Source organism: Arachis stenosperma, chromosome 9 (assembly GCF_014773155.1).
Source record: "Arachis stenosperma cultivar V10309 chromosome 9, arast.V10309.gnm1.PFL2, whole genome shotgun sequence".
Classification (NCBI taxonomy): Eukaryota; Viridiplantae; Streptophyta; class Magnoliopsida; order Fabales; family Fabaceae; genus Arachis; species Arachis stenosperma.
In genome coordinates this window covers 87,582,645-87,595,079 of record NC_080385.1, presented here as the reverse complement: position 1 = coordinate 87,595,079, position 12,435 = coordinate 87,582,645, and the positions used below count along the sequence as shown (strand labels likewise).

At 39.3% G+C, this 12,435-nt stretch overlaps 1 non-coding gene across 1 annotated transcript; it reads left to right on the top strand.

The window, feature by feature from the left end:
* Positions 1–4,188: 4,188 nt before the first annotated feature.
* LOC130953527 (small nucleolar RNA R71) lies at positions 4,189–4,296 on the top strand. Its single transcript, XR_009075697.1, has one exon. It is a non-coding gene; the product is annotated as a small nucleolar RNA R71 (small nucleolar RNA).
* The last annotated feature ends 8,139 nt before the right edge of the window (positions 4,297–12,435 follow it).

Genomic DNA, 12,435 nt, shown 5'->3' with positions numbered 1-12,435 from the left:
GAATGGTTGTCAGTCACCTTGTTCATGGGTGAGAATGGTGATGGGCGTCAATCATCACCTTCATCATGTTGAAGAACAAGTGATATCTTGGATAAAGAACAAGTGGAATTTGAATGGAAGAACAATAGTAATTGCATTAATACTCGAGGTACAGCAGAGCTCCACACCCTTAATCTATGGTGTGTAGAAACTCCACCGTTGAAAATACATAAGAACAGTGTGATCATTGGTTTCGGCCCCTAGAGAGGGAACCAGAAGAACCAAGATGAAAATACAATAGTAAAAGGTCCTACTTATAGAAAACTAGTAGCCTAGGGTGTACAAAGATGAGTAAATGACATAAAAATCCACTTCCGGGCCCACTTGGTTGTGCTTGGGCTGAGCAATGAAGTAATTTTCGTGTAGAGACTCTTCCTGGCGTTTAACTCCAGCTTTTATGCCAGTTTGGGCGTTTAACTCCAACTTTTATTCCTGTTCCGGCGTTTAACGCTGGAATTCCTGAGGCCGGATTGCTTCGCGGGTTTGGGCCCTCAAATCTTGGACAAAGTATGGACTATTATATATTGCTGGAAAGCCCTGGATGTCTACTTTCCAACGCCGTTGAGAGCGCGCCAATTGGGCTTCTGTAGCTCCAGAAAATCCACTTCGAGTGCAGGGAGGTCAGAATCCAACAGCATCTGCAGTCCTTTTTGGTCTCTGAATCAGATTTTTGCTCAAGTCCCTCAATTTCAGCCAGAAAATACCTGAAATCACAGAAAAACACACAAACTCATAGTAAAGTCCAGAAAAGTGAATTTTAATTAAAAACTAATAAAAATATACTAAAAAACTACTAAAGATATCAAAAACATACTAAAAACAATGCCAAAAAGTATACAAATTATCCGCTCATCACAACACCAAACTTAAATTGTGCTTGTCCCCAAGCAACTGAAAGTCAAATAAGATAAAAGAAGAGAATTACTATAGACTCCAAATTATCAATGAAACTTAGCTCCAAATTAGATGAGCGGGACTAGTAGCTTTTTGCCTCCGAACAGTTTTGGCATCTCACTTTATCCTCTGAAATTCAGAATGATTGGCTTCTTTAGGAACTCAGAATCCAGATAGTGTTATTGATTCTCTTAGTTAAGTATGATGATTCTTGAACACAGCTACTTATTGAGTCTTGGCTGTGGCCCAAAGCACTCTGTCTTCCAGTATTACCACCGGATACATATATGCCACAGACACATAATTGGGTGAACCTTTTCAGATTGTGACTCAGCTTTGCTAAAGTCCCCAATTAGAGGTGTCCAGGGTTCTTAAGCACACTCTTATTGCTTTGGATCATAACTTTATTTCTTTCTTTTTCTTTCTTTTTCTCTTTCTCCCCTTTTTTTTTTCGTTTTTCTGCTTCTCTTTTTTTTTTTTTTTTTTTTTTTGTATTCACTGCTTTTTCTTGCTTCAAGAATCATTTTTATGATTTTTCAGATCCTCAGTAACATGTCTCCTTTTTCATCATTCTTTCAAGAGCCAACAATTTTTAACATTCATGAACAACAAATTCAAAAGACATATGCACTGTTCAAGCATACATTCAGAAAACAAAATTGTTGCCACCACATCAAACTAATTAAGCTAGTTTTAAAGATGAATTTGAAATCCTGTACTTCTTGTTCTTTTGATTAAAAACAGTTTTCATTTAAGAAAGGTGATGGATTCATATTCATAGCTTTAAGGCATAGACACTAAGACACTAATGATCATAAGACATAAACATGGATAAACATAAAGCACTAAAATTCGAAAAACAGAAGAATAAAGAACAAGGATTAAAGAACGGGTCCACCTTAGTGATGGCGGCTCTTTCTTCTTGAAGATCCTATGGAGTGCTTGAGCTCCTCAATGTCTCTTCCTTGTCTTTGTTGCTCCTCTTTCATGATCCTTTGATCTTCTCCAATTTCATGGAGGAGGATGGCATGTTCTTGGTGCTCCACCTTAGTTGTCCCATGTTGGAACTTAATTCTTCTAGGGAGGTGTTCAGTTGCTCCCAGTAGTCTTGTGGAGGAAAGTGCATCCCTTGAGGTATCTCAGGGATTTCTTGATGAGAGGGGTCTCTTTGTTTGCTCCATCTTCTTCTTAGTGATGGGCTTGAGGTCATGCCTTCTCAGTTGAACCGGCTTTGGATGCCATAAATGGTTATGGAAAAACAAAAAGCAATGCTTTTACCACACCAAACTTAAAAGGTTTGCTCGTCCTCGAGCAAAAGAAGAGGGAAGTGAGTAGAAGAAGAAGAAATGGAGGAGAGGGAGATGGCTTTGTGTTCGGCCATGTATGGGGAGAAGTGGTGGTTTATGAAGGATGGATGTGAGTGGTGAAGAGAAAGAGATGTTGAGGTGATTGATGAATGGGTGAAGAAGAAGAGAGAGTGGTGGGGTTGTTTGGGGATCCTGTGGGGTCCACAGATCCTTAGGTGTCAAGGAAAAGTCATCCCTGCACCAATTGGCACCAAAATCCACGTTTTGGGCCAATTCTGGCGTTAAACGCCGGGCTGGTGCCCATTCCTGGCGTTTAACGCCAGGTTGGTGCCCTTTACTGGCGTTTAACGCCAGTCTGGTGCCCCTTTCTGGCGTTAAACGCCCAGAATGGCACCAGACTGGGCGTTAAACGCCCATCTGCTAGCCTGACTGGCGTTTAAACGCCAGCAGGTTCTTCCTCCAGGGTGTGCTGTTTTTCTTCCTGTTTTTCATTCTGTTTTTGCTTTTTTCATTGTTTTTGTGACTTCTTATGATCATCAACCTACAAAAAAGATAAAATAACAAAAGGAAATAGTTAATTATAAAACATTGGGTTGCCTCCCAACAAGCGCTTCTTTAATGTCAGTAGCTTGACAGATGGCTCTCATGGAGCCTCACAAATGATCAGAGCAATGTTGGAACCTCCCAACACCAAACTTAGAGTTTGAATGTGGGGGTTCAACATCAAACTTAGAGTTTGGTTGTGGCCTCCCAACACCAAACTTAGAGTTTGACTGTGGGGGCTCTATTTGTCTCTGATTTGAGAGAAGCTCTTCATGCTTCTTCTCCATGGTGACAGAGGGATATCCTTGAGCCTTAAACATCAAGGAGTTTTCATTCACTTGAATGATCAGTTCACCTCTATCAACATCAATCACAGCCTTTGCTGTGGCTAGGAAAGGTCTGCCAAGGATGATGGATTCATCCATGCACTTCCCAGTCTCTAGGACTATGAAATCAGTAGGGATGTAGTGGTCTTCATCTTAACCAAAACATTCTCTACAAGTCCAATGGAATCTCTATGGTCTCATTTTGAGCCTCAGATTCCCATGGTTCCTCATTTGGGGAACTCAGAGGAGGTTGGTGCACGCCCATTGAGGTCTTCCTCAGTGGCGTCCACCTCCTCTCTTTCCTCTCCATATTCGGCCATGGTTGTGGCTTTGCACTCTCCTTTTGGATTTTCTTCTGTATTACTTGGGAGAGTACTAGGAGGGAGTTCAGTAACTTTCTTACTCAGCTGACCCACTTGTCCTTCCAGATTTCTGATAGAGGACCTTGTTTCATTCATGAAACTTTGAGTGGTCTTTATTAGATCAGAGACCATTGTTGCTAAGTCAGAAGTACTCTGCTTAGAACTCTCTGTCTGTTGCTGAGAAGATGATGGAAAAGGCTTGTTGTTACTAGGCCTGTTTCTTCCACCATTATTGTTATTGAAACCTTGTTGAGGTCTCTCTTGATTCTTCCATGAGAAATTTGGGTGATTTCTCCATGAAGAATTATAGGTATTACCATAGGGTTCTCCTAGGTAATTCACCTCTTCCATGGAAGGGTTCTCAGGATCATAAGCTTCTTCCTCAGATGAAGCTTCCTTAGTACTGTTTGGTGCATTTTGCATTCCAGACAGACTTTGAGAAATCAAATTGACTTGTTGAGTCAATATTTTATTCTGAGCCAGTATGGCATTCAGAGTATCAATCTCAAGAACTCCTTTCTTCTGACTAGTCCCATTGTTCACAGGATTCCTTTCAGAAGTGTACATGAATTGGTTATTTGCAACCATTTCAATTAGCTCTTGAGCTTCTGCAGGCGTCTTCTTCAGATGAAGAGATCCTCCAGCAGAGCTATCCAAAGACATCTTGGATAGTTCAGAGAGACCATCATAGAAAATACCTATGATGCTCCATTCAGAAAGCATGTCAGAAGGACACTTTCTGATTAATTGTTTGTGTCTTTCCCAAGCTTCATAGAGGGATTCTCCATCCTTCTGTCTGAAGGTTTGGACTTCCACTCTAAGCTTACTCCATCTTTGTGGTGGAAAGAACTTTGCCAAGAAGGCATTGACTAGCTTTTCCCATGAGTCTAGACTTTCTTTAGGTTGTGAGTCCAACCAAGTTCTAGCTTTGTCTCTTACAGAAAAAGGGAATAGCATCAGTCTGTAGACCTCAGGGTCTACCCCATTAGTCTTGACTGTGTCACAGATTTGCAAGAATTCAGTTAAGAACTGATGAGGATCTTCCATTGGAAGTCCATGGAACTTGCAATTCTGTTGCATTAGAGAAACTAATTGAGGTTTAAGCTCAAAGTTGTTTGCTCCAATGGCAGGGATAGAGATGCTTCTCCCATAGAAATTGGGAGTAGGTGCAGTAAAGTCACCCAGCACCTTCCTTGCATTGTTGGCATTGTTGTTGTTTTCGGCTGCCATGGGTTCTTCTTCTTTGAAGAATTCGGTCAGGTCCTCTCAGGTTCAGGGTCAGCTTCAACAAGAATGCCTTTGTCTTTGTTCCTGCTCATATGAAAGAGAATAGAACAAGAAAATATGGAATCCTCCATGTCACAGTATAGAGATTCCTTGAGGTGTCAGAGGAAGAAAAATGGAAGACAGAAGTAGAAAATTCGAACTTATCAAAGAAGATGGAGTTCGAATTTTGCATTAAGGAATAGAGTTAGTCCAAAAGTAGAAGGATGTGAGAAGGAGGGAAGTAAATTTCGAAAATTAAGTAAAAGATTTTGAAAACATTTTGAAAAACACTTAATTGATTTTCGAAAATTAAGAATAGAAAAAGAATCAATTGATTTTTGAAAAAGATTTTGAAATTAGAAATCAAAAAGATTTGATTGAAAACTAATTTGAAAAAGATGTGGTTAAAAAGATATGATTAGTTTTAAAAAGATGTGATTGAAAAGATATGATTTGAAAACAATTTTAAAAAGATTTGATTTGAAAACAATTTTAAAAAGATATGATTTGAAAATAATTTTAAAAGATATGATTTTAAAAATTAATGACTTGCCTAACAAGAAAGATATGATTCAAACATAAAACCTTCCTCAACAGAACGAGGCAAAAAATGTTCAATCAAATCATTAATTGTTAGTACGTATCTTTGAAAAAGGAAAGAAATTAATTTTGAAAACATTTGATTGAAAAGATATGATTTGAAAAGATTTGATTTTGAAAAACTTTGAAACTTGAAAAAAATTGATTTTGAAAACAAATCTTCCCCCTTAGCACCATCCTGGCGTTAACGCCAGAATGTGCACATTCTGGCGTTTAACGCCCAAACCTATACCTTTTTGGGCGTTAAATGCCCAACCAGGCACCCTGGCTGGCGTTTAAACGCCAGTCTGTCTTCTTCACTGGGCATTTTTGAATGCTCAGCTTTTTCTGTATAATTCCTCTGCAGTATGTTTTGAATCTTCAATTCTTTGTATTATTGACTTGAAAAGACACAATAAAAATATTTTGGATTTTTAATAATCAAAATGCAACAAGAATCAAATAACAATACATGCAAGACACCAAACTTAGCAGTTGTATACTACTGACACTAACAAAATAAGAATGCATATGAGAAACAACAAAACACTCAAGTCATAGAATTCAAAGATCAAAACAAGGAAATCATCAAGAACAACTTGAAGTAATTAAGACACATGCATAAATTCGAAGAATGCAAGAAGAAAGAAACATGCAATTGACACCAACTTAAGATGAGACTCTAGACTCAAACAAGAAACATAAAATATTTTTGGTTTTTATGATTTTGTAATTTTTTTGTGTTTTCGAAAATAAAGTGAAAAAGAAAATAAAGGTATCAAATTCTTAATGAGAATTCAGGAATCATGCAATGTTAGTCTAAAGCTTTAGTCTAAAGGAATTAGACATAGCTAGCTAAGCTTCAGCAAGACATTGCATTCAAGAGCTAAATGATGATGATCAATCAGCTTTGGTGATGATAAGAACATCACCTTGAAACACTAGAATTCATTCTCAAGAACTCTGAAAAAAAATAATACCTAATCTAAGCAACAAGATGAACCGTCAGTTGTCCATACACAAGAACAATCCCCGGCAACGGCGCCAAAAACTTGGTGCACGAAATTGTGATCACTACAACTTCGCACAACTAACCAGCAAGTGCACTGGTCGTCCAAGTAATACCTTACGCGAGTAAGGGTCGATCCCACGGAGATGGTGGTATGAAGCAAGCTATGGTCATCTTGTAAATCTCAGTCAGGCAGACTCAAATGTATAATGGTGATGAACGCATAAAACATAAAGAAAAGATAGAGATACTTATGTATATCATTGGTGTAAGAGCTTCAGACAAGTGTATGAAGATGCCTTCCCTTCCGTCTCTCTGCTTTCCTACTGCCTTCAATCATTGAATCCTACTCAGAATACCACAGACAAGGTTTAGACCTTCCGGATTCTCTTGAATGCTGCCATCAGGTCCTGCCTATACCACGAAGATTCCGAAGAATCCAAGAGATATTCACCAAGCCTCAGATGCTTGTAGAACAAATGGTTGTCAGTCACCTTGTTCATGGGTGAGAATGGTGATGGGCGTCAATCATCACCTTCCATGTTGAAGAACAAGTGATATCTTGGATAAAGAACAAGTGGAATTTGAATGGAAGAACAATAGTAATTGCATTAATACTCGAGGTACAGCAGAGCTCCACACCCTTAATCTATGGTGTGTAGAAACTCCACCGTTGAAAATACATAAGAACAGTGTGATCATTGGTTTCGGCCCCTAGAGAGGGAACCAGAAGAACCAAGATGAAAATACAATAGTAAAAGGTCCTACTTATAGAAAACTAGTAGCCTAGGGTGTACAAAGATGAGTAAATGACATAAAAATCCACTTCCGGGCCCACTTGGTGTGTGCTTGGGCTGAGCAATGAAGTAATTTTCGTGTAGAGACTCTTCCTGGCGTTTAACTCCAGCTTTTATGCCAGTTTGGGCGTTTAACTCCAACTTTTATTCCTGTTCCGGCGTTTAACGCTGGAATTCCTGAGGCCGGATTGCTTCGCGGGTTTGGGCCCTCAAATCTTGGACAAAGTATGGACTATTATATATTGCTGGAAAGCCCTGGATGTCTACTTTCCAACGCCGTTGAGAGCGCGCCAATTGGGCTTCTGTAGCTCCAGAAAATCCACTTCGAGTGCAGGGAGGTCAGAATCCAACAGCATCTGCAGTCCTTTTTGGTCTCTGAATCAGATTTTTGCTCAAGTCCCTCAATTTCAGCCAGAAAATACCTGAAATCACAGAAAAACACACAAACTCATAGTAAAGTCCAGAAAAGTGAATTTTAATTAAAAACTAATAAAAATATACTAAAAACTAACTAAAAGATATCAAAAACATACTAAAAACAATGCCAAAAAGTATACAAATTATCCGCTCATCAATAGCTTTGACAGCATTCAACTTGAACTCATCCTCGTTGACTCTCAGGGTTACTTCCCCTTTTTGTACATCAATAAGAGTTCGTCCAGTTGCTAGGAAAGGTCTTCCTAGAATGAGAGTTGCACTCTTGTGCTCCTCCATTTTCAGCACTACAAAGTCAGTTGGAAAGGCGAATGGCCCAACCTTGACAATCATGTCCTCAATTATGCCTGATGGATATTTAATGGAGCTATCAGCAAGTTGGAGACATATCCGGGTTGGTTTGACTTCTTCAGTCAACCCAAGCTTTCTGATAGTGGATGCAGGTATTAGATTGATACTTGCTCCAAGGTCACACAGGGCTGTCTTGGTGCAAGCACCTTCTAATGTGCATGGTATCATAAAGCTTCCTGGATCTTAAAGCTTTTCTGATAAGCTTTTCAGAATGACTGTACTGCATTCTTCAGTGAGAAAAACTTTTTCAGTTTCTCTCCAATCCTTCTTATGACTTAAGATCTCTTTCATGAACTTAGCATAAGAAGGTATTTGCTCAAGTGCCTCTGCAAACGGAATCTTTATTTCAAGAGTCCTTAGATAGTCTGCAAAGCGGGAAAATTGCTTATCTTGTTCCGCTTGGCGGAGTTTCTGAGGATAAGGCATCTTGGCTTTATATTCTTCAACCTTAGTTACTGCAGGTTTATTCCTTACAGAGGTGGTTGGAGAAGCCTTTTTAGAGGGGTTACTATCAGCACTCTCAGGTGTCTGATTCCTCATTGGCGTTTGAACGTCAGGATTGAGTGAGGAATGGGCGTTTAACGCCAACTTTTCCCCCTTTTTTGGCGTTTGAACGCCAGAACTGGGCAAGGAATGGGCGTTTAACGCCAGCTTTTCCCCCCCTTTATGGCGTTGAACGCCAGGAGTATTCCTCTCTGGGCTCTTACTGTCCTCAGAGGGATTTTGGGCAGTGGTTTGGTTATCCTCTGTCATTTGTTCCTTTCTTGGCTTTTTGCTACTTTGAGCGGTGTTATTCAATGTCTTCCCACTCCTTAGTTGAACTGCTTGGCATTCTTCTGTTATCTGTTTAGATAACTACTGTTTGTCTGATTCAACTGTGATTCTATGTTCTTGTTGGCAATTTAGTTTCTTGGAGCATCTCTTTAAATTCTGCCAACTATTTTGTCATCAGGAGTAATTGCTGATTAAGCTCAACAATCTGTTCTTGAGGCTTAGGATCAGTAGCTACTGCCATAGCTTCTTCTTTTGTAGAGGGCTCACTGCTAGAGTACAAATGTTGATTTCTAGCAACAGTATCTATGAGTTCTTGAGCCTCTTCAATCGTCTTCCTCATATGTATAGATCCACTAGCTGAGTGGTCTAGAGACATCTGAGCTTTTTCCGTAAGCCCATAGTAGAAGATGTCTAACTGTACCCACTCTGAAAACATTTCTTAGCATACCTCTATACCTCTCCCAGGCATTATAAAGGGATTCATTATCCTCTTGTTTAAAGCCTTGGATGTCCAGCCTTAGCTGTGTCATCCTTTTTGGAGGGTAAAATTGATTCAGAATTTGTCTGATAACTATCTCCATGTTTTTATGCTTACTGTGGGTTGGTTATTCAACCACCTCTTAGCTTGATCTTTTACAGCAAATGGAAACAGTAATAATCTGTAGACATCCTGATCCACCTCTTTATCACGTACTGTGTCAGTGATGAGCGGATATTTTATACGCTTTTTGGGGGTAATTTCATGTAGATTTTAGTATGTTTTTAGTTTTTAATAGAATTTTATTAGTTTTTAAGCAAAATCATATTTCTGGACTTTACTATGAGTGTGTGTATTTTTCTGTAATTTTAGGTATTTTCTGACTGAAATTGAGGGAGCTGAGCAAAAATCTGACTTAGGCTGAAAAAGGACTGCTGATGCTGTTGGATCCTGACCTCCCTGCACTCGAAATGGATTTTCTGGAGCTACAGGAGTCCAATTGGCGCGCTCTCAATGGTGTTGGAAAGTAGACATCCAGGCTTTCCAGCATATATAGTCCATACTTTGCGCAAGGATAGACGACGTAACTTGGCGTTGAACGCCAAGTTCATGCTGCTGTCTGGAGTTAAACGCCAGAAAAACGTCATGATCCGGAGTTGACGCGCCCAAAACGTCATAACCTGGAGTTTAACGCCAAGAAAGGCCTCTACTCGTGGATAGCTTTAATCTCAGCCCCAGCACACCAAGTGGGCCCCAGAAGTGGATTTCTGCACGAATTATCTTAGTTTATTCATTTTCTGTAAACCTAGGTTACTAGTTTACTATTTAAACAACTTTTACAGACATTTTTGTATCTCATGACTTTCAGATCTGAATTACATACTTTTTGACGGCATGAGTCTCTAAACTCCATTGTTGGGGGTGAGGAGCTCTGCAGCGTCTCGATGATTCATCACAATTCCTTTGTTTTCTATCAAACACGCGTGTTCTTATCTAAGATGTTTATTCGCGCTTAATTGTGAAGAAGGTGATGATCCGTGACACTCATCACCTTCCTCAATCATGAACGTGTGCCTGACAACCACCTCCGTTCTACATCAGACTGAATGAATATCTCTTAGATTCCCCAACAGAATCTTCGTGGTATAAGCGGATGATGGCGGCATTCATGAGATCCGGAAAGTCTAAACCTTGTCTGTGGTATTCCGAGTAGGATTCTGGGATTGAATGACTGTGACGTGCTTCAAACTCCTGAAGGCTGGGCGTTAGACAGACGCAAAGAATCAATGGATTCTATTCCAACCTGATTGAGAACCGACAGATGATTAGCCGTGCTGTGACAGAGCATAGGAACGTTTTCACTGAGAGGATGGGAAGTAGCCATTGACAACGGTGACACCCTACATAGAGCTTGCCATGGAAGGAGCCTTGCATATTGAAGGATTTCAAGGAAGAGTTGAAGTCAAGGGACAAAGCATTCTCCAAACTCCAATATTCCCCAATCCTTTATATGTGACAGAGCATAGGAACGTTTTCACTGAGAGGATGGGAAGTAGCCATTGACAACGGTGACACCCTACATAGAGCTTGCCATGAAGGAGCCTTGCATGTATGAAGGATTTCAAGGAAGAGTTGAAGTCAAGGGACAAAGCATCTCCAAAACTCCAATATTCCCCAATCCTTTATAAACAAGTAACTCTATTGTTCAAGTAGTAACTATTTATTTTATGCCCTTTTCTTTTAAAATACGAGGCTAAAGAATCCTATTGGATCCTGACTAAGACAAATAAAATAAACATTGATTGCTTCAAACCAATAATCTCCGTGGGATCGACCCTTACTCACGTAAGGTATTACTTGGACGACCCAGTGCACTTGCTAGTTAGTTGAACGGAGTTGTGTACATACTAAAGATCAAAGATAGAAATCACAATTTCGTCCACCAGTCAGCAATTTAAGAATTGTGCCAGAAACTCAGTAGGTTCTTCCTGTGGAAGACCGGAATATAAGCAATTTGCTGCACCATGATAATAAGTTGAGGATTAGCTCAAAGCTGCTGGCTTTAATGGGAGGTATACAGATGCTACTCCCATATGCAGCTGTAACGGGGTTAGCATATGACCCCAGAGTCCTTCTGGACTGCTCAATTCCACTTAGGTCCATGACCGAAAATAATAAAATAAAACAAATGGAAAATAAAATCAAATTTCAAAAACTAAAAGGAAATAAGATCAAAGCAAATTGAAAACTAAATCAATTAATTAAAAAAAAGGATTTTGGAATTAGCAATTGAAAAGATATGATTGAAAATTTTGAAAAAGATTTGATTTTGAAATGAGAAAAGAGAAAAAACAAAATGACACCAAACTTAAAAGTTTTAGAAAATCAAACACAAATTTTCGAAAATTTTAAAGGAAAACACAAAGAAGACACCAAACTTAGAATTTTTAAAGATCAAGAAAGGGCTAAGAACATGCAATTGACACCAAACTTAAAACATGAAACTAAACTCAAATAAAAGACTCTAAACCAACTAAAATAAAACAATCCTAATCTAAGCAACAAGATAAATCGTCAGTTGTCCAAACTCAACAATCCCCGGCAACGGCTCCAAAAACTTGGTGCACGAATTGCAATCACACTTTTGCAATTCCGCACAACTAACCAGCAAGTGCACTGGGTCGTCCAAGTAATACCTTACGTGAGTAAGAGTCGATCCCACGGAGATTGTCGGCTTGAAGCAAGCTATGGTTATCTTGTAACTCTTAGTCAGGATATCAATAATTATCAGGTTTAATTGTGAAAAGTAAAGAACATGAAATACTTGTTTTGCAGTAGTGAAGAACAGGTTGAGGTTTTGGAGATATTCTATCTTCTGAATCTCTGCTTTCCTACTGTCTTCTTCAAGAACTAATCATCTGTCAATTCTCAATCAGTTGGAGTAGAATCCATTGATTCTTTTGCGTCTGTCACTAACGCCCAGCTCAGAGTTTGAAGCTCGTCACAGTCATTCAATCCTTGAATCCTACTCAGAATACCACAGACAAGGTTTAGACCTTCTGGATTCTCTTGAATGCCGCCATCAATTCTAGCTTATACCACGAAGATTCTGATTAAGGAATCCAAGAGATCTACTCAATCTAAGGTAGAACGGAGGTAGTTATCAGGCACACGTTCATAGGTGAGAATGATGATGATGTCACGGATCATCACATTCATCAAGTTTAGGAGCAAGTGATATCTTAGAATATAAACAAGCGTGATTGAATGAAAAA